Source organism: Ovis canadensis, chromosome 6 (genome assembly GCF_042477335.2).
Source record: "Ovis canadensis isolate MfBH-ARS-UI-01 breed Bighorn chromosome 6, ARS-UI_OviCan_v2, whole genome shotgun sequence".
Classification (NCBI taxonomy): Eukaryota; Metazoa; Chordata; class Mammalia; order Artiodactyla; family Bovidae; genus Ovis; species Ovis canadensis.
In genome coordinates this window covers 117,831,301-117,853,616 of record NC_091250.1, presented here as the reverse complement: position 1 = coordinate 117,853,616, position 22,316 = coordinate 117,831,301, and the positions used below count along the sequence as shown (strand labels likewise).

At 40.7% G+C, this 22,316-nt stretch overlaps 1 protein-coding gene across 12 annotated transcripts in view; it reads left to right on the top strand.

The window, feature by feature from the left end:
- Nucleotides 1-22,316, top strand: part of MAPK10 (mitogen-activated protein kinase 10) — a 415,330-nt gene that overhangs the window by 3,757 nt on the left and 389,257 nt on the right. For 2 of the 12 annotated variants that reach the window (XM_069593212.1, XM_069593209.1), the window contains exon 2: nucleotides 7,516-7,638. The exons of the other annotated variants lie outside the window; for them this stretch is intronic. The gene's annotated coding sequence lies outside the window, so the exon portion shown is untranslated. The remainder of the gene's footprint in view (nucleotides 1-7,515; nucleotides 7,639-22,316) is intronic. 12 annotated transcript variants of the gene reach the window in all.

The following is a 22,316-nucleotide window of genomic DNA, read 5'->3' as shown; positions in this document are numbered from 1 at the left end:
TCAGAATCAGAAATACCTATTCGCATCGTCCCTCCAGTCCTAGACCAGGACAGAGCTTTCCTGCTCAGGAACTTAGGTCCTAGAGGGGAAGTGAAAAACGCCCTCTTGCATGCAGGCAGCTCCCAAGAGAGAAAACAGTACAACTGAGAATGCCCAATTGTTCTTCCCAGTTTTCGTTTCTCTCACACAAGTGCACACTCAGTCGCTAAGTCATGTCTGACTCTTGTGACCCCATGGACCGTAGCCTGCCAGGTTCCTCTATCCATGTGCTATCCCAAGCAGGAATACTGGAGTGGGTAGTCATTTCCTTCTCTAGGGGATCTTCCCAACCCAGGTATCAACCCCATGTCTCCTGAATTGCAGGCAGATTCTTTACTGCTGAGCCACCTGGGAAAGTCCTCTCTTACATGAGGGATGTGAAAAGGGACAGAGAGATGCCATAATTGTGTGCGGGGAACTATATCTCTATGTCATCCAGGAGTGGAGTAATGGAATTCCCTTCTGACCAAATGCACTGTGGATACAGTGGTGTGCAGATGTGGTCCCTCCCCTCATGGAGTTTATAATCCAGTGGGGGAAAGGCAGATATTAAACATGCAATCACAAATAATGAAGAAGGATGGAATATTTTTTTCCTTTACCAGTTCCTTTGTCTCTCTTATCTGATTAAGACTGGGTAAATATTCCAACCCTAAGATTTTCTTTTGTGTTCTTTAGTCTAAATATCCTGTTTCTATTCATAGTCTTTCCTTACATTAGACACAATGCAACTGATTGTCTCATTTCACTAGATTATAGGCACTTTTCCAGGTGGCGCTAGTGGTAAAGAATCCGCCTGCCAATGCAGCAGACATGAGAGACACGGTTCAATCCCTGGGTCAGGAAGATCCCCTGGAGGGGGATACGGCAAGCCACTCCAGTATTCTTGCCTGGAGAATCCCATGGACAGAGGAGCCTGGTGGGCTACAGTCCATAGGGTCACAAAGAGTTGGACATGACTGAAGCAACATAGCACACGTGCATAACCACTTTTCTGACATCCTGGAGATTATACCCAAGAGTGCTGCATGTTCCAAACTTTTCAGCTTCGTATTTGCAATCTCTTAATTTCCCCTTAATTTTGGGAGCTCATTATATTCATTGTGTGTGGGTTTTTACAAGTTTAAATCATAGATTTGTTTTCTTTAGTTTAAAATTTGTGGGCAGCCCTTGATGGAAACCAAGTAGATTTTCAGAAATAACTAATCTTTATCAGTTTGTTTTGAAGATATATGATTAATTTGTAAAGGATCAATGATTAAATGGTTTATACTGTAAAGAAAGACAAGGCACATAGGAAATGTCATCAAAGCTGTAAGTTGAAGGAAGTGATACTGCTGAAGTCAGTCACAGGGCTTTTAAAATTTTTTTAAAAAATTTCACCAGGTGTGAGGAAATCCTTTGGAAAGCTTTGGTCATTTCTGATAACTGAATGATTTTAAAATGGTAGATTAACAATAGTTGTTAGAATGGTAAAAATGATCAGCAGTGATTGGTAGATTAAAATGGTTGAATGTTGTTGTTTAGTTGCTAAGTTGTGTGTCATTCTTTGAGACCCAATGGAGCCCACTAGGTTCCTCCATCCATGGGATTTCCCAGGCAAGAATACAGGAGTGGGTTGTCTTTCCAAATAGAAATTTGCCAGTTGTTTCTGCAGTGGCTAATCAGCAGAATATTTGGTGATACTTCTATTCATTAATTACAGGAAATATTTATGTTACACTGAAACATTTTTTAATCTAAAATTGAGAAAGATAAGTAGTAAAATGTATGGAGATCAAAATATGAACAATTTTGTTTTTATGTACTTTAAAATTCCAATAAATTCTACTATGCCGGTGCTATGCCCAAAAGCATTACATGTATAAGAAAACAATTTAGATGTAATTATTTGAAAATCTGTTTTTCCTTCTGTTTAGGTGGATATTGTTAAAACTTTAGTGTTTTCTTTTAGTACATGTGTGCATGACAGTTTCTTGATTGACTTAAACTTTGCAAGATGCGTTGTTGGAATTTTATGAACCATTCATAAATAAAAAACAAGTATTTATTATTATCCCATGCTTTCCATCCTACAGTCAACAAATCTGTTGTCTCCACATTCAGAATGTGTTCTGAATCCAACCACTTCTCTTCTTATCTGCCCTTACTCTCTTCATTCAACTCACCATCACCTCTTAGCTCAACTAATAATGAAAAGGAAAAGTTAAAATTTTACATGACCTCCTTCTCCTTCTGCCTCTGTAACTCAGCTTGCCGCTTGCAAAGTCTAGATCATGTAGGTCACGTAGTCTCAGAAAGTGGGGACCTGCAATACTAGGAGCTGGAGCTTATCTCACTCATCCTTGTCCTGCTCTTTGCAATTGTCCAGCCCCTGCAAACCTGCTTAGTCATGCCTGTCCATGTAAAGGTCGGGCATCCCCCTCCCCATCTTGACTACTGTTCCTGCGCGCATGAAACCCCTTAGTGTAAACCAGCCTATTAACAGCTAGTGTTGCCCACTACAGTCTGTCTATGAGAACTCTGTAATCCCTTTGTTCGGGGCTCAGAGCTTGGAGTGTTAACTCCTCTGGGCCTGCTGGCATAATAAACCTGAGTTCTCCAACTCTCTGAGTGTGGTTCTTGGTTTCTCGAATACTGGTTTCTGCAACAATAACATCCTAATTTCTTTTTTTAATTGGAAGATAATTGCTTTACAAAGTTATGTTAGTTTCTGCTGTACAATGAAGTGGATCAACTATATGCATACATATATCCCCTCCCTCTTAAACCTTCCTTCCACTCCCATGCTACCCTACTAAGTCATCACAGCGCACTGAGCTGAGCTCCCTGTGCCGCACAGCAGCTTCCCACTAGCCATCTATTTTATACATAGTAGTGTTTATACGCCAGTTCTAATACCCTAATCATTTCATCCTCTCCTGTGTCCACCCCACCTGTGTCCATTCTGTATGTCTATATCTCTATTCCTGCCTAATTTGTTTCTTTGTCTCTTGCTTTTTCCATTTACACTGTGAAGTGAAAGTGAAAGTCACTCAGTTGTATCCGACTCTTTGTGACCCCATGGACTGGATAGTCCATGGAATTCTCCAGGCCAGAATACTGGAGTGGGTAGCCTTTCCCTTCTCCAGGGGTTCTTCCCAACCCAGGAATCGAACCCAGGTCTCCTGCACTGGAGGTGGATTCTTTACCAGCTGATCCACAAGAGCAGCCCATTTACACTGTGGTCTCCACATATTTCCTGCTCCCAGAATGATCCGCAGGTGTGAGCCAGGGTCTGTCAAATCCTGGCTTTCAGTTCTCCAGCGCTTCCCGTTACACAGAAGACAATTCAAAGCCCCTAGCACACCTCCCGGCTACCCCTCTGGCCTCATTTCCTACTGTTCTCGCTTTCTTTCCAGGCTTCCTTGCTGTTTTTTGAATATATCATGTTCTGTCTTAACATATGGTTCTTCCACTGGTTATTCTTTCTGCCTTGAATATGCAAAGTTCTTTGCTTAAAGGCCTCTCTGTTCTGTCCCTGCAGATGGAATATAGCCTTTATGTAGCAGGAACTTCTTGCTATTTTTCAGCTCCTGGTATAGGAGTCACTCGATAAAAATTGCTAAATGGATAAACAGGCTGATGACAAAATCAAAGCCAACATTCTATATTGTAGAGATGGCCCAGATAAAAGACAGTAATGGTGATGTGTAAGGAGAGCTTTCATGTTCTTCAATGCTTGTAATGTTTAAGTGTACTGTAGAAACCAGTGAGTGCTAAATAGTCCGTGAAGCTTTGGGATATAATGATGAAAGAAATGATGTGTTTTAGGTTGTTTAGAAATGAGAGCAAAGAGATGTGAAGATGAAAAATTAATCAAAGAAGATAAACCAGGCCATTTAGTTCTTTACAATTATTATGCACTTTAGTCATAGGTATTCCCTCTTTTGCCTTTCAACTCTATGTAAGGTACAATATGTCGTGTCTATTTATGATTGTCTAAGTTTTCTTAGAAAACTTAAAAATCATTTATATTCTTGGTACTTCCCCCAACTCTTTGTAATGGTACTTAAATTTTTTTTAAAGTAAATTTTCTGTATCTTCCTCCTATATTAAATCTATGTTTAAAGGATAACATACAGTTGAAGAAGGGAATACTTACTATTTTATTCTTTATTGAAAGCAAGCAAAATTTCATGGTTTTGAAGTCATATATAGATGGTGATTGCAGCCATGAAATTAAAAGACGCTTACTCCTTGGAAGGAAAGTTATGACCAACCTAGACAGCATATTCAAAAGCAGAGACATTACTTTGCCAACAAAGGTCCGTCTAGTCAAGGCTATAGTTTTTTCAGTGGTCATGTGTGGATGTGGGAGTTGGACTGTGAAGAAAGCTGAGCACCAAAAAATTGATGCTTTTGAACTGTGGTGTTGGAGAAGACTCTTGAGAGTCCCTTGGATTGCAAGGGTATCCAACCAGTCCATCCTAAAGGAGATCAGTCCTGGGTGTTCATTGGAAGGACTGATGCTAAAGTTGAAACTCCAATACTTTGGCCACCTCATGTGAAGAGTTGAGTCATTGGAAAAGACTCTGATGCTGGGAGGGATTGGGGGCAGGAGGAGAAGGGGACGACAGAGAATGAGATGGCTGAATGGCATCACCGACTCAATGGACATAAGTTTGAGTGAACTCCGGGAGTTGGTGATAGACAGTGAGGCCTAACGTGCTGCGATTCATGGTGTCGCAAAGAGCTGGACACGACTGAGCGACTGAACTGAACTGAATAGGTGTTTTAACTCGTTTATTTGTGGTTAATGGTTCATCTTGAGTTGACCTAAAAGTACAATGTTTATTGGGTCACATCTAGATCATATTCTTCTGAAATTAATAAATGTTGCCCTTCCAACATTAAGATGTTCTATGGAAAAATGTAAAATTAAAAAACCAGGAAGGGAGTTGAGTTTATCAATTATTTATCAACCTGCCCATCGTATGTCAAATGGAAAAAGAGGCTCAAAGAATTAGTAAGAGAAAAGGTGGTGAGGTTCTAGCCTTGCCTGAACAGAGCTTGCTCCCTCGGACAGCAGGAAGATCCTGACAGCTATTGTTGTCACAATGCACAGACAGACCTTTGGAAGACTAAAGGATTTGCCACTTGCTGGCTACTTGGCCTAGAGTAAATGCACAATACCTCTTAAGGGAGCAGTTTGTTAGAAGAAGGATGGACTCTTTCAGTCTTATACCCAAAGGGAAGAAAAGTAAAAGAACAAGACTTCAAGGAAAGGAAGCCTCATGTACGTCTGAGACTGCATTTATTTTATATATTATATATATATATATATATATATATATCTTCTAAGCACTTAAAAAAATCTTAACTCAATTCTTATAACCACAGAAATTTTTTTCAATGATTTTATGAAGTATGTAGTATTGAAAGAGTCAATTCCTAGGCTGATAAGAGGGTTGATAAGAAGTTCGGGGTCCCTGAGGAGGAGAAAGATGTCTGGAGCTCTCAAAATGAGATAGGGGTCTGGAATTCTCAAGAAGGAGGAAAGGACAAACATCTTTTTTTTTTTTTCTTTCTCTGCATTCCTTAGTCTTAGTCATGTAAAACTTTTTTTTCTTTAAGCCTGGAACTGATGATTACACAACACACTCAGTTTAAACTCTGTACTAAGGATTATATAACAACAACATATCCTGCTTGAGGAAAGTTTCTCCTTCCTGAAAACCTTCTGGCTAATCCTGTTATCTTAAAATATAAATTATGGGAGTGGGTCTAGTAAGATCTTTACAACCTTGAGACATTCTTTTGATTTATTGTAATAACTAATTTAAAAAGTATATAACTCCCTTGCTCACACTAGCGAGGGGGGCACGCTCGATTCCCCGTCTGATGTCAATGTCAGAAACTTTCTCTGTCCCTTTTTCACTTTAATAAAACTCTGCTACACAAAAGTTCTTGAGTGATCAAGCCTGGTCACTGGTCCCTGGTCCCTGTTCCCGAAGCTAAATCTTCTTCGGATATCACGAATCCAATACCGTTTACCATAAGCTATCAGTATCATTATTCTTATTTTACTGATGAGAAAGCTAAAGCACAGAGAAGTTAAGCAGTCTGTTCAAGGTCACACAGTAAGTAAGAAGTAGAAGAAGCAGGGATTTAAGCCTAGGCAATCTGTCTCTGGATTCATGCCCTTAATGCTATTCTCTGCTGCTTCCCACACTGACCTAAAAGTGTGTTTCTCTGACATCAGCCAGCAGCAGAATCACCAGGCAGAAATTAAATGGGTCACAGTCTCCAATGGAACTTATGCCTGTCTTTTGGTAGTGATAACCCAGGGACTTTGTACTGCTAAGTTGCTGCTGTTTTTCAGTTGCCCAGTCATGTCCATCTCTTTGTGACCGCATAGACACCAGGCCTCCCTGTCCCTCACCATCTCTCAGAGTTTGCCTGAGTTCATGCCCATTGTACCGGTGATGCCATCCAGCCATCTCATCCTCTGACGCCGTCTTATCCTTCTGCCCTCAATCTTTCCCAGCATCAGGGACTTTTCCTATGAGTTGGCTCTTCGCATCAGGTGACCAAAATACTGGAGCTTCAGATTCAGCATCGGTCCTTCCAATGAGTATTCAGCATTCATTTCCCTTAAGATTGATTCGTTTAATCTCCTTGCTGAGCAAGGAGGGACTTCTTCTCCAGCACCATGAAGGCATCCGTTCTTGGATGCTCTGCCTTCTTCACAGTCCAGCTCTCACAACCATATGTGACCACTGGGAATACCATAGCCTTTACTATATGGACCTTTGTTGGCAAAGTAATATCTCTGCTTTTTAACACACTGTCTAGGTTTGCCATAGCTTTCCTTGTACTGCTATAGATACTGCTTATGTTTATTTCTGTATTTTGAGTGATCTTATTTATTTATATATTTACTTACTTTTTGCCTTTTAAAACTTTTATTTTTGTAGTAAAAGATACCTAACATAAACTATACCATTTTAACCATTTAAAATTCAATAGTGTTAAGTATATTACATTGCTGTGCAATCTCCAGAACTTTTTCATTTTGCAAAACTGAAACTCTATGCTCATTAAACAACTCCCCATCACCCCCTTCCTCCAGGCCCTGGCAACCACCATTGTACTTTATGTCTCTATGAATGTGATTAATCTAGGTGCCTCATATAAATAGAACCATATAGAATTTTCCCTTTTGTGACTGGCTTGTTTCACTTAGCATAATGTCCTCAAGATTCATCCATAATGTAACATGTGTCAGAATTTTCTTCCATTGTAAGGCTGAATAATAGTCATCATATGTATATGAAAGTGAAAGTTGCTCACTCATGTCTGACTCTTTGCTTTGACCCCTAAACTATACACTCCATGGAATTCTCCAGGCCAGAATACTGGAGTGGGTAGCTGTTCCCTTCTCCAGGGGCTCTTCCCAACCCAGGGATCAAACCCAGGTCTTCTGCATTGCAGGCAGATTCTTTACCAGCTGAGCCACCAGGGAAGCTATGCCACATTTTGTTGATCCATTAATTTGTTGATAGACCTGCGGCTTCCTTCCATCTTTTGACTACTGTGATCAATGCTTCTATGAATGTGAGTATACAAGTGAGTTTATTCATTTTAAACATTGTTTTCATTTTTATTAACTAGGTTACTGTGCCCAATAACTACTTTTTATTTCTACCTTTTAAGTTTTTCTCTGTTTAAAATATTTTTATAGTCCAAATTATATTTGTTACAGAAATTTTGCATTCTTTTTGTGAATACTTTTGTTATTAATTTGCCTGGTTTTGTCTGTCTCATTAGTTTAACTTAGTTTCACGTATAAAATAAGGAAGCTCTACTGGGTAAGAGATTTTTATATTTTTTGTGAACTTGAGGTAAGCGATGTTTGAATATTTGAGTCAAATTTTATTTCTTGACTGTATTTGAAATATATTTTGTTTGTTTACCTATGAGAATACCCAAATGTGATCCAAAACAAATTTAAGCAAACAAAAACCTCTTAGCACATTAACATACGCTGTCAAGTTGGCACACTCATCATAATTCAATTATTCATCACATGTTTATTGAACTCCAACTTTATGCCACCACTGTGCTAGGTGACAGGTGAATTAGCAGTCATGGCCCATATCCTCAGAAGGGCTTTGGTCCACAGGTGAGACACATATTAAAAATAAACAGACACATAGAATACATTATTGCAAGCTGTGATAAGGTCTGAGGGGAAAGAACAGGGAAGAGTTAGTTAGAATAATGAGTGAGAGTTTTATTTAACAAGTGGGGGGCTGGCTAGGAAAGGGCTTTCACTAGGTAAAAGTGGGGGCTCAATACCAGGTCAGGTTAATGCAGAGCAAAGAGTTAGGCCAACTGTCTTTTGTTTGCCCTTCCAGGTCCATCCTCCCCCTTTCTCTACCTCTCTCTTTGCTCTGGGCAGCTGACCTGAACAGACTACAACAGGTAGTTGGACTTCAGTGGTTCTCACCTGGGGAGTGATTTTGATCCCCAGGGGACATTAGACAGTGTCTGGAGACATCTTTAGTTGTTGCCATATCTCATGGAACGCTGCTAAACACCCAGCAATGCACAAGACAGCCCTGCTTCTCCATGTAGAATTACTGGCCCCAAATGATGCCTTAGTTCCATGGTAGAGAAACCCAGAGGAACGAGGAGAGTAATTGTATTCTGAGGGATTTTGTTCTGCTCGCTCCTTCCTGTGGAGTTGTCTTCAGTTGGCTGTATCTGTTGCCTGAAAGTACCTGCTCCTTACGAAGGCAAGCCTCTGCCTGACTCTCCTTGCTACTGAGTCTAGGAGTGCTAAGCACTAACCCCTGTGGTTCCTCTGTGGTTTAGTTGCTCAGTTGTGTCCAACTCTTTGTGACCCCATGGACTGTAGCCCACCAGACTCCTCTGTGGGATATTCCAAGCAAGGATACTGGAACGGGTTGCCATTTCCTTCTTCAAGTTGCTCTGTACCTATATCTTTGTAAATAATCCCTTTGCAAATAAATTCACTTTGAATTATTCTTTCCAAATGTGCCATCTCCTTGTTGAGACCCCATGGCTATTTCTAATAGAAGAAATGACCTGTGTGAAGACTTTAGGAGATAGAGTCATGGGAGGGAGATGCTCCTGTTAGAGTTGCTGCACAAGGCGGAGAGGAGGGACACATAAGCATTGGCTTTTCCTTTTAACCCTCATCTGACCTCCTGTAGTGCCGCCCCCTTGGCTGATCTCAGTCAGAAGACAGCTAATAGGAGTGTCCGGAAAATGCAGACTACATGAGGCAGGGAAGGATAAGGAATGGATCCAAGGCAAATACAACACAAATAGGCTTGCACAGGGATGGTAGGCCCAGAATAAGAACATATAGGAGGTTACTGCAGTGGTCCACAGGGAGCCTGATGGTGTCCTGGATTGGGGTAATGGGGTAGAGTGATAGTGTAGAGACAGAGAGAAGGGAAACAGCTTCTCCCAACATCTTTGGATGCATAGTTCAGGGAGCACAAATGTAATTGCTGTAGGACCCCTAAGGGTATGGAGTGGAAGCTTGTGTGTGTGTGTGTGTGTGTAAGGCTACCTGGAAACAGCAAACCATCTAAAGAAGTAGTTGTAGGCAGGAATATGATTTTTGCAGATTCTCAGAGATTTCAAGAGAAATCAGAAATCCAGATATTTTTATATCTACAAAAAATATTTGTGTATTTCATGAATTAATAAATAGCATGCTTACTTAAATCTACCAGAATTTTGTAAAGGTTTCAGAGAACCATAGATACAATTTTCTTACACAGCAACAATTTCAGGGAAAAAAAGAGCTCTCCAATGCCATGAATACAAACTAAACGGACAAGTCTTTCTGAAATAATGTCAATATAAGAGCACAAGAAAATACACAAATAAACATAAGATATAATTGAAAGTGAGCTCTGAAATGGCACACTTAAGATTTTGTGCCATCTAAGAAATGCAACAGATTTTTACCATACTTTAGGTGACCTACCCTGCTGCTGCTGCTGCTGCGTTGCTTCAGTCGTGTCTGACTCTGTGTGACCCCATAGATGGCAGCCCACCAGGCTCCCCCGTCCCTGGGATTCTCCAGGCAAGAACACTGGAGTGGGTTGCCATTTCCTTCTCCAATGCATGAAAGGGAAAAGTGAAAATGAAGTTGCTCAGTTGTGTTTGACTCTTCTCGACCCCATGGACTGCAGCCCACCAGGCTCCTCCGTCAATGGGATTTTCCAGGCAAGAGTACTGGAGTGGGGTGCCATCGCCTTCTCTGGACCTACCCTAATGCTCTCTAATTCTTATTTTTGTTTTTAATTTTTTAATCAATTATTTTAACTGGAGGATAATTTCTTTACAATATTGTGGTGGGTTTTTGTCATATATCGACAGGAATTAGCTGCAAGTGCACGTTTAGCCCCATCCTGAACCCCCTCCCACCTTCCTCCCCAGCCCATCCCTCTGGATTGTCCCAGAGCAACGGCTTTGAGTTTGATGCCTCATGCATCGAACTTGCACTGGTCATCTGTTTTACATATGGTAATATACACATTTCAATGCTGTTCTCTCAAGTCATCTCACCCTCACCTTCTCCCACAGAGTCAAAAAGTCTGTTCTTTATATCTGTGTCTCTTTTGCTGCCTTGCATATAGGATCATCATTATCGTCTTTCTAAATTCCATATATAGATGTCCATCAGCAGATGAATGGATAAGAAAGCTGTGGTACATATACATAATGGAGTATTACTCAGCCGTTAAAAAGAATTCATTTGAATCAGTTCTGATGAGATGGATGAAACTGGAGCCAATTATACAGAGTGAAGTAAGCCAGAAAGAAAAACACCAATACAGTATACTAACACATATATATGGAATTTAGGAAGATGGCAATGACGACCCTGTATGCAAGACAGGAAAAAAGACACAGATGGGTATAACGGACTTTTGGACTCAGAGGGAGAGGGAGAGGGTGGGATGATTTGGGAGAATGGGAATTCTAACATGTATACTATCATGTAAGAATTGAATCGCCAGTCCATGTCTGACGCAGGATGCAGCATGGTTGGGGCGGGTGCATGGGGATGCCCCAGAGAGTTGTTGTGGGGAGGGAGGTGGGAGGGGGGGTCATGTTTGGGAACGTATGTAAGAATTAAAGATTTTAAAATTAAAAAAATAAATAAATTAAAAAAAAAGAATGAATAGAAAAATAAAATAAAGAGATTATAAGCTTGTAAAAAAATAAAATAAAATAAAAGAATTCACCCTCACATAAAAAAAATAAAAAAAATAAATTCCATATATATGCATTAATATACTGTATTGGGGTTTCTCTTTCTGACTTATTTCACTGTATAATAGGTTCCAGTTTCATCCAACTCATTAGAACTGATTCAAATGCATCCTTTTTTATAACTGAGTAATATTCCATTGTGTATATGTACCACAACTTCCTTATCCATTCGTCTGCAGATGGACATCTAGGTTGCTTCCACGTCCTAGCTCTTGTAAACAGTGCTGCAATGAACATTGGGGTACATGTGTCTCTTTCAGTTCTGGTTTCCTCAGTGTGTATGCCCAGCAGTGGGATTGCTGGGTCATATGGCACTTGTATTTCCAGTTTTCTAAGGAATCTCTACACGGTTCTCCATAACGGCTGTACTAGCGTGCTTTCCCACCAGCAGTGTAGGAGAGTTCCCTTTTCTCCACACCCTCTCCTCTCCAGCAAGAAACACAGATTTTTAAATCAACTCTTTCAGTTTGTAAACAAAGGCAATTAATTAAAAAACATACTATGAACTAAACGGAACTAAACTGGAGTCTAGATTGATGAGTTTACAACATCCAACGTACAACTTACATAAACTAATTGTATTCTATAAATGAGACATAGGATAAAGTTTCTAGCTCTGCTTTGATTGCTCTTAGAATCTATGAATCAGTTTCAGAGAAGAAATGTATTAAAAAACTATATACACACACACACACACACACACACACACACACATATATATATATATATATATATATATATATATATATATATATATATATACATACATATACAGAACCAGATTTCCTGATGGTAATAACAGGTCCATGGCTGTCTTCCATCAGTCAGGATTGAAAATATCTGATTCATCAAAAAAGCCATGTTGCATTCACCAATCATTTTTACTATAAACAAATGGTACAAACTTAAATCTGCATAATGTATTTGTAATGAATTAAACATTGCCGTACAGATTTTATACACTGGACTCTGTGTGAGATTTTGCTTAGAAAAAGAAAAAAGGATTTCATTAAGAAAATAAAAAACAAGTTAGACTAGATAAATGCACTAAGGGTTTGTGATTGGAAAACTGACAACCAGAAGGCCTGAAGCTCAGGGCTAAAATGGTTAGAAAAACCAATTTGTTAGCAGCAGTCCTTATGTATGACTGGCCTGTTCTCTTTGTTAAAACTGGGACTAAAGCACAGTTGAGGGGTAAATTACTCCAAGCAAAATCAACAAATAATTGTGACATGCTGTCTCCAGAGAAGTGTTGATGCCAGGGAAATCAGACCTACATAGAGAAGTAGCAATTATAAAACTGGAGACTCTAAGCCAACAGGTAATAGACCTTGACCAAACCGTACTTTAATAGAAAATAAAAAGAAACCAATAACCCCAAAGTTCCCATCTCTAACAAATCAAATTGCCTGCATGCATTTTTGTTCCTTTTTAGCTGTTATTCCAAAGCAATTTTTGCAATACGGTAGATGCTGGTCCAGTAGTCATGTGTGGATGTGAGAGTTGGACCTAAAGAAGGCTGAGCACTGTGGAATTGATGCTTTTGAACTGTGATGTTGGAGAAGACTCTTGAGAGTCCATTAGACTGCAAGGAGATCAAACCACACAATCCTAAAGGAAATCAACCCTGAATACTCATTGAAAGGACTGTTGCTGAAGCTGAATCTCCAATACCTTGGCTACTTGATATAAAGAACTGACTCAGTGGAAAAGACCCTGATGTTGGGAAAGATTGAAGGCAGAAGGAAAAGGGGATGACAGAGGATGAGATGGTTGGATGGCATCACTGACTTGATGGAGATGAGTTTGAGCAAGCTCTGGGAGTTTGCGATGGACAGGGAAGCCTGGTGTGTTGCAGTCCATGGGTTGCAAAGAGTCGGACACGACTTAGTGACTGAACAACAACAACAAACGCTGGTTGTTAGAGTTGTGATACGTGTTGTCAGAGATTTAGGTTTCCTACCTGGAGAATCCCATGGTCAGAGGAGCCTGGTGGGCCACAGTCATTGGGGGCTGCAAACAGTCAGGCACGACTTAGCGACTAAGCAACAACAAGAACAAATGCTGGTAGGAGAGTTGCGTGATCCCTTTCAGACTTTAAACTAGTATTGTGTCCTCTGGGCTGGGTCTTAGGAAAATTCTTTGGGCCCTAGGATAAACTCCCAATTTCTTAAAATGGGAAATAAGCTATCTGTCCCCTGCTTTTCCATTGAACCTCAACTCTAACCATGTCAGCACTGGGCTCTTGTGCCCATGAGCTCTTGTGCTCCAACAATACTTCAGTACTTTCTGTCATCAAAATCCATCAGTCTGGCCCATGCTATCTTGGGCATGATTATGGGGTCTCTTTTATATTGAAAGTTCTTTTAAGCCTACATTCACCTGTTACTTACTCCAAGAAGCCTTTCGTACCTGCCAGGTAGGACTGATTGTTTTCTCCTTTGTAACTCATGGAACATGCTTATGTTTCTTGCCAAGCTTCTCAAGGGCTCGGTCCATGACGGATGTATATGCATCTCTCCTGTGTCTATTCCAGTTCCAGCTGCAAAAGTGCCAAGTAGATGTTTAGTGACTGAGTGATATCTCCTTTTTATAGACTTTTCAAGGATGTCAGAGCATCCTCGTGTGTGTAAAATTATTACATTCAGTCTTTCCCCACATAATTATTGAGTGTACCTACTATGTGTCAGGCACTGTTCTGGGTGCTGAGGATACAAATGTATCCTCAAATGTAAATAAAACATTGTCTCCATCCTCAAACATTTTAAAGAAGAAGACAGAAAATGGACACATTAACACTGAATATATCAGGAAGCAGTAACTGCAGTACAGCCACCGAATAAGGGATAAAGGTGCTGTGGGTTGCTATTTTAGACAGGTTTATCAAAAAGTCCTCTCTTGAAGCCCTTCCCATGAGGTCTGAATGAACTGAGGTACAGATATTACACATATTACGGAATAGAGTCTTAGAGAGGATGAACAGCAAATGGGAAAGTTATGAGATGGAAGCATTCTTGACTATTTCGAGAAACAGTAAAGAGGCTGGAAGGACAAGGGAGGGAAGGAGAGAAGGGTAGAGAATGAGGTCAGCGAAGGAGCCAGGAGTCAGAGCCTGGTGGACCATGATAAGGAATTTGCATTGTGTTCTCAGCGTGGTGGAAGCTATTGTATATTTTGTGTGGTGAAGAGATGTGGTATAATTGATCACGGTGGTTGCTCTGGGGAGAACAGACAGGACAGGAGCAGGGAGAAGCTGGAGGATTGTTTAGTTTGCTAGGGCTGCTGAAGTAAAAAATACCACCAGGTGGGTGGCGTAAACCATAGACATGTCCTGTCTCACAGTTCCGGAAGCTTCAAGTCCAAGGTCAAGGTGTGGGCAGGACTGGTTCCTTCTGAGGCTGTGAGGAAACAATCTGTCCCAGGCCTCCTTCCTTGGCTTGCAGATAGCCCTTTTTTCCTGGGGCCATTTCTCAGCACCTTCATTCAATGCATGTCTGCCTCTGTATGGATTTCCCTTTTTTATAAGGACATCTTGTCTTTAATGGATTAAAGTGCTAGTTGCTCAGTCGTGTCCGACTCTTTGCGACTCCATGGACTGTAGCCCTCTAGGCTTCTCTGTCCATGGAATTCTCCAAGCAAGAATATTGGAGTGAGTAGCCATTCCCTTCTCCAGGGGACCTCCCTGACCCAGAGATTGAACTCTGGTCTCCTGCATTGCAGGCAGATTCTGCACTGGGAGTGTGGCGTCTTAGTTACAGGACCACAGATCAGGAAGTCCCTGATCATATCTTAACTAATTGTATCTGCAAATTATCTGGACTGTATTTCCAAATATAAGATCACATCCTAAGGTACTGGGGGTGGGTGGTTAACATTTCAATGCATCTTTTTTGAGGGGAGCACAATTCAATCCATGATAGAAACTTTAAAACATCTGCTCCTTGTACTGTTCATGCTTGATTGTTTCATTGATTCACTGATTCACTGTTTTTCATTTACTTTAAAAATGTCCATTAAGTGTTTCCCAGGAACTCTTCTAGCTATGTAGGATATCGACATAAATAGAAAACATTCCTGCCCTCATGAAATGTGCTGTCTAAGATACTCCTCCCAGTAAGAGTTTAGGTCATCTGGCCCTTGGTTTGGAGAAGGCAATAGCAACCCACTCCAGTACTCTTGGCTGGAAAATCCCAAGGATGGTGGAGGTGGGTGGGCTGCCGTCTCTGAGGTTGCATAGAGTTGGACACGACTGAAGTGACTTAGCAGCAGCAGCAACAGCCCTTGGTTCTGGTCCCTCTCTCTCCAAGGCCTGCAGCTCAATTGCCAACTCCTGACAGCAGAGGCTCTTTGGGAGGCTCTGTAGGTAGCTGTTAAAGAGTTAAAGTGAAGTCGCTCAGTCGTGTCCAACTCTTTGGGACCCCATGGACTGTAGCCTACCAGGCTCCTCTGTCCATAGGATTTTCCAAGCAAGAATACTGGAGTGGATTGCCATTTCCTTCTCCAGAGGATCTTCCCAACCCAGGGATTGAACCCGGGTCTCCCGCATTATAGACAGATGCTTTACCATCTGAGCCACCAGGGAAGTTCCAGGTAAGTAGCTGTAGTTGATCACTAGTCTCATTGTTAGGTCAGCTTCTTTCCAGGACTTGGGAGAATCACCTTCTCTTCTTCTGGAAATCTGAGTCTTCTGGGTTATGGAGTAATGCAACTCTGCTGGGAGTTGTTGCAATTGTGAACATCTGTCTTCAGAGATTTGTATAAGAGTGGCTTTAAGTCAAGGAGAATCTGGATGGCCTTCACCCTCAGAGTGCTAGTGCCAACCCAATGGGAAGACAGTTCTTAGGAAGTGGAGATGCTTCATCAAAAGCCTCCCCAATCTCTTTAAGGTAACTACTTTACAGGGAATGACTGGCTGCCAGAGAATTCTGAAGAGCCCATGGGCTTTAGTTATTTATGATATGGACACTCAGCCTTGGAAATGGGTTCCTGCTGTAAAGCCATCACATTTCTCATCACCTTTGATGGGCTACTCTGGAGCAGAAAACCCCAGCAAGGGTCAGAAAGAACCTAAGAGAAGAATTTCCCACAGGAAGTTTGTCTCCAGAAGTCATCTTCACTCTAGTGGTCCACTTGTGTTTAATTTAAATTATTTTCTCTGTTTTCAAAAGACATGGCAGAGTATGTTCTCCAAAATATTTGTTTGAGAGATTCTGCATTAGTCTTGGAAAAGTGCATGGTTGTTTCTTAGCATATCGGATGCTAGGAACTTTAGGCAACTGTCTTAAAAAGGGTATGTTTAATTATATAAGTCCTCAAGTAAATGTGATTTCTCCCGCCCCCTTTTTTTCTACCAAGCTCTATATTAGCTACTGGGGATGATGGGATGTCTGGGACATGGTCTCAATAAGCATTCCGTCTAGTTGAGGAGGTAATCTTAACAGCGGACTTAGGCATGTACTTTAGGCAAGAATTGGACTGTCATATTTCCTTTTCATGAAGTCTGAATATGGTGAATTGGATTACTCATTTTTAGGAAGTTTTTTGTTGGGTTTTACCATGTTTACTTAGCTTTAGGCCTCCATTTTTTGATGCCTGCATTTCCAGCTGTAAAATCAGGTTTCTCTTATGCTATTCACTTAGCTAAGATAATGACTTATTGTATGTGTGTTGTTGTTCAGTTGCTAAGCCATGTCCAACTCTTTGCAATCCCATGGACTGCAGCAGGTCAGAGTTACTTGTCCTTCACCACCTCCCAGAGTTTGCTCAAGCTCATATCCATTGAGTCAGTGATACCACCCAACCAACTCATCTTCTTTCATCTAGGGTGTTGTATGTGGTGGGCTGCAGTCCATGAGGTCACACAGAATCAGACTCGACTGAAGCGACTTAACAGAAGCAGCATGTGTGTTTTTTGATATTATGGAATGTATTTTGACCAGATTTTGAGTTGGCAGTAAAAAAGTTAAAAACGTTTTGTATAACACTATCTGACTAGGCTGAAAGATGAAGTCCTGAGACTATCTAAGGAGGAACAGAAGGGAATAACTTCTTTGATTTTGGAATGTTTGCCTTTATTTTGAATGCTTACTGGAGTTTGAGTAGGCAAATCTCAATCCTTCTTACCAAGTGAGTGTGAATTATGTTTCATCAGTAGGATAGAATAAGGCAGGATTTCCCTGGTGGTCCAGGGCTTAAGAATCCACTTGTCAAAGCAGGGGACGTGGGTTCGATCCCTGGTCCAGGAAGATTCCACCTGCTTCAGGGCAACAAAGCTCAGGAGCCACAACTTCTGGGCCTGCATGCTGCAACCACCAAAGCCTGTGCACTCTAGACCCCATGCTCCGCAACAAGAGGAGCCACCACAGTGAGAAGCACACTGCAGCTGGAAAGAGTAACCCCCTGCTTGCTGTAACTAGAGCAAGCCTGTGCAGCAATGAAGACGCAGTGCAGTTAATAATAATAATAACAGCAGCAATAACAATGATAAACAGAGGAATGGGATAAGGCCCAGAATAGAGGAATAAGTGTGAAAGCCCATAGTATAATGCTTGGCGTGCTGCAGACACTGTTTTGTGTTAAACTGTTGTGGGATTGAGGGAATTAATTTGTACTTATATCTATTGCATTAGAATGACAATACGTTCACAGAATTCATCACAGAAGATCGTCTGAGGTTCACACAGGAGGTAAGGGAATACTTAACACACTGGATTGAGAGAGTGTTTTCTACTGGACTGTTAAATTTCTTGCAAATTGAATCTAGTTCCCACTGAATTTTTATTGGTCTTGTAACTTGAACTTCTTTTCTGGTTTGTCTCTCCCAAATGCATCACTAGAAATGGTTGCAGTCTCTGGGTGCTGTTTGTGGCAGTGAGTAACCTAGCCCATTTCTGCGTTCCAAGTATTCCTATTGGTAGTCTATATATCTTTAGTCAGCAGTCTCTTCATTACTCTAAGCTAGTTTCTTCTCTATAGCCCTACAAATTTCCCGCAAACTACATTGCTGACTATGCTATGTGGGTTGTGCACAGATGTGTATGAAGGAAAACTTACTTCTGTTTTCCTCTGCACATGCTCACCATACTTTTGAATCATTGGTGTAACTCTGTGTCTCTGACCAGTGCAGCACTGATGTCACTTCTGATAATGTGTGCATTTGCCTAAAACCTTTGCTGAAAAAAAAGCCTGTCACCTTCCTTACAGAGGAACTCCAGGTGTTCTATTAGCTACTGCTATTTTGCAGCAGTTCACAGCCATATCATATATTTTAAAAGCTGTTTTTACCCAGTTATGCTACATCTTTGAAGGGCTTCTTCTGCCTTCCTGTTTAGGGGTTTCTCTGCTTCTGCTCATAAGGTTTTACTGCCCTGACAATTTTCCATGTGTACCATGTGAGGCCAAAGGACTGATGCTTTCAAACTGTGGTGCTGGAGAAGACTCTTGAGAGTCCCTTGGACAGTAAGAAGATCAAATTAGTCAGTCTTAAATGAAATAAACCCTGAATGTTCATTGGAAGGCCTGATGCTGAAGCTGACGCTCCAATACTTTGGCCACCTGATGTGAAGAGACAACTCACTGGAAAAGACCCTGATGCTGGGAAAGACTGAGGGCAGGAGGAGAAGGGGATGAAAGATGAGTTGGTTGGGTGGTATCACTGACTCAATGGATATGAGCTTGAGCAAACTCTGGGAGGTGGTGAAGGACAAGTAAGTCTGACCTGCTGCAGTCCGTGGGATTGCAAAGAGCTGGACATGACTTAGCAACTGAGCAACAACAAACCATACAAGGCAACAGTAACAACAGGACATGATTAGTGCCCCTATTCTGAATGTGTGCAGACTTTCTCTTTGAAGGATATGACTTTTATAATTGAAGCTCATTAGCATTTCCCCTCTTACTCTCTCAATGTAGGAACTTCAATCAGATAGACATGTATTTAAATCCTGATACATCTAGTTATTAGCTGTGTGATTCTGGACTGATGACTTCAAGTCTTAGTTTTCTTGTCTATAAAGTAGGGGCAGGAATCCTACCTACTGATGGGATAGTAGTGAGGACTATGGTCACAGAGCATGGACTCAAGCACACAGTGGCTTATCAATAAATGTTGGTGAGACGTGTGCTCAGTTGCTCAGTCATGTCTGACTTTTTGCAATGCCATGAATTCCTCTGTCCATGGGATTCTCCAGGCAAGAATACTGGAGGCGGTTGCCATTCCTTTCTCCAGGGGATCTTCCCGATCCAGGGATAGAGCCTGTGTCTCTTGCATTCCCTGTGTTGGCAGGCAGATCCTTTATCACTAGTACCTCCTGGGAAGCACCTGTTAGTGAGACACTGATCAAGAAATACTGTGTGATTGGAACTGAAGTCTGTAAATTTAGCCTAGCTCTTGAGATAGAGTATGTTCTTAAAAGATAGTAGCAAAAATAACTGTAAAGATGTTTATGAAGATAATAGTGATAAAATGATAAAAACTATGAATTATTGTTGTCAAATAATGTTTTTTAATGACTCAAAAAACCAGAACTGACTTCAGCCATGGATCCTCTTGTCTCTGCCTTACATTTTCATTTGTAATACAAACGTTTGGTTTGCATCTTTGCCTCGTAAGACCATCTGGTTGAAGATTTTCTGTTTCTCCCACCACTTTCCTACTCTCTTCAACCAGGGAAGTATTATATCTTTACTCTCGTCTAAATGTGATATGTTTTCCCTCGCTTTTAAGCTCATTGTCCTTAAATCTCCAACTGTCCAAATTCTATTCATTGCTCGAGAATCATCTTAAGGCTCTTTCTTTCATTTTGCTGAAGAACTATAATTATCATATTTTGTAAAAGAGGAAACTGAAATCTGGAGAGCATCTGCCTGCCCAGCACCTTCTAGATGGTTCATCATAGTGGAATTAGAACTTAGATCTCTGTTTTTATTGGACCATGCTCCTTCTGAATACACACAGGATTTGAGGTCTATGCTTTTAGCATAGAGCCCCATGTTAAGGTCTTCCCTCTTCTAACAAGAGACTCCACTGTTTTATCCTATATTTAAGGACTTAGAGTTGTTGTTGTTTTTTTTTTTTAATCTAGTGGGTCAGTCTTGACTCTACAATAAGATCATGAGTTTCTTTTTAATGGGTACCACATCTTGCACTTCTTTTCCAAATCTCCAACACAGGGTTTTGTATTTGTATGCTACTCAGTGATTTGCTAATTGAATGGACTTTAATTAAATTATAGAAATGTCAAGCGGTTCCAACAGCTGTGCTTTTTTTTTTTTTTGCTTAGTTTTCTTGATCTGGTTCTCTATTTCTTGTGAAAGAGTATATCTCTGAATATCTGCTGACCAAGTAGCTGAATTTTCTCTGGGAAATTTCCAGGGAGAATTGCTGATGTCCTGAATAGCTTCTCAAGTGTAGACTGGCAGGTAGGCTCAAATTCCTTCAAGTTTATTATTAGTTCCATAGTGCTGCTTCAACACCGCCAAGTAGCACATGGTCAACTACACCTCCTCTTGTGTATCTACTTTAAGAATAGTATCAAGCAACAGAAGATGAATGCTCCTGGGGGCACTGGACAGTGTTCATAACTTACAAAGTCATGCCAGGAAAATTTTTTAACTTTTTATTTTATATTGGAATATAGCTGATTAAAAATATTGTGATGGTTTCAGGTACCCAGCAAAGTGACCCAGCCATAGAAAATGGCAGACCACTCCAGTATTCTTGCCTGGAAAATTCCATGGATAGAGGAGCCTGGTGGATTACAGTCCATGGGGCTGCAAAAAGATGGACATGACTAAGCGTGCACACACATAACCGATAACAATGTTGTGATGGTTTCAGGTGCACAGCAAAGTGAGTCAGCCATACACATACATGTACCCATTCTCCCCCAGACTCCTCTCCCATCCAGGCAGTCACATAATGTTGAGCGGACTTCCCTGTGCTATACAGTAGGTCCTTGTTGCATACCAGGACATTTAAATTTAACTGTGGGTTACATATATCTTATTGTGAATAGATTCAGTTGACTATTTCTTGACTGTCATGTGCCAAGGGTTGCCAGGCACTGTAATATACATTATTTAATTTGATTATCACAAAAATTCTGTGAAGGCAATGTTATTACACCCATTATGTCAATGCTTAAATTAAGAAGTAGAGAGGCTGTGTGGTCTGTGCAACTCACACAGATAGGAAATAGGATGTCTATTTGAACAATAGATTAAAGCAAAATCTGTTGGTGGATCCAATACTCTTTTCACTATCCAGTATTTCAAGTGAACTTTAAAAAGTATTTACACTTTATTTTGTAATTTAAAAAATGTCTTCAGCATAGATCCACAAGACATTCAGCATAGATACGCAAGATGTTCATTTAATTTATACTGTCATCATTGCTCTTTGTGAATTCAGATAATTTTCAAAATTGGATTCTTATTTCCCCCTCTCTCTCTTGAATATAGTATTTCAATAAAGGTTGAATGGCATCTTTAGGAAATTCCTACAGATGTGCATGGATGGAAGTGTGGACTTTTTTTTTGGTTAATAATTTGAAAATATAGCAAGTATAAGCTATACATATAAGTTAATACTGATGACTATTGGTTTTTTTTTAAATTTATTTATTTTTTTAATTTTAAAATCTTTAATTCTTACATGCGTTCCCAAACATGACCCCCCCTCCCACCTCCCTCCCCACAACATCTCTCTGGGTCATCCCCATGCACCAGCCCCAAGCATGCTGCACCCTACGTCAGACATGGACTGGCGATTCAATCTTACATGATAGTATACATGTTAGAATTCCCATTCTCCCAAATCATCCCACCCTCTCCCTCTCCCTCTGAGTCCAAAAGTCCGTTATACACATCTGTGTCTTTTTTCCTGACTTGCATACAGGGTCGTCATTGCCATCTTCCTAAATTCCATATATATGTGTTAGTATACTGTATTGGTGTTTTTCTTTCTGGCT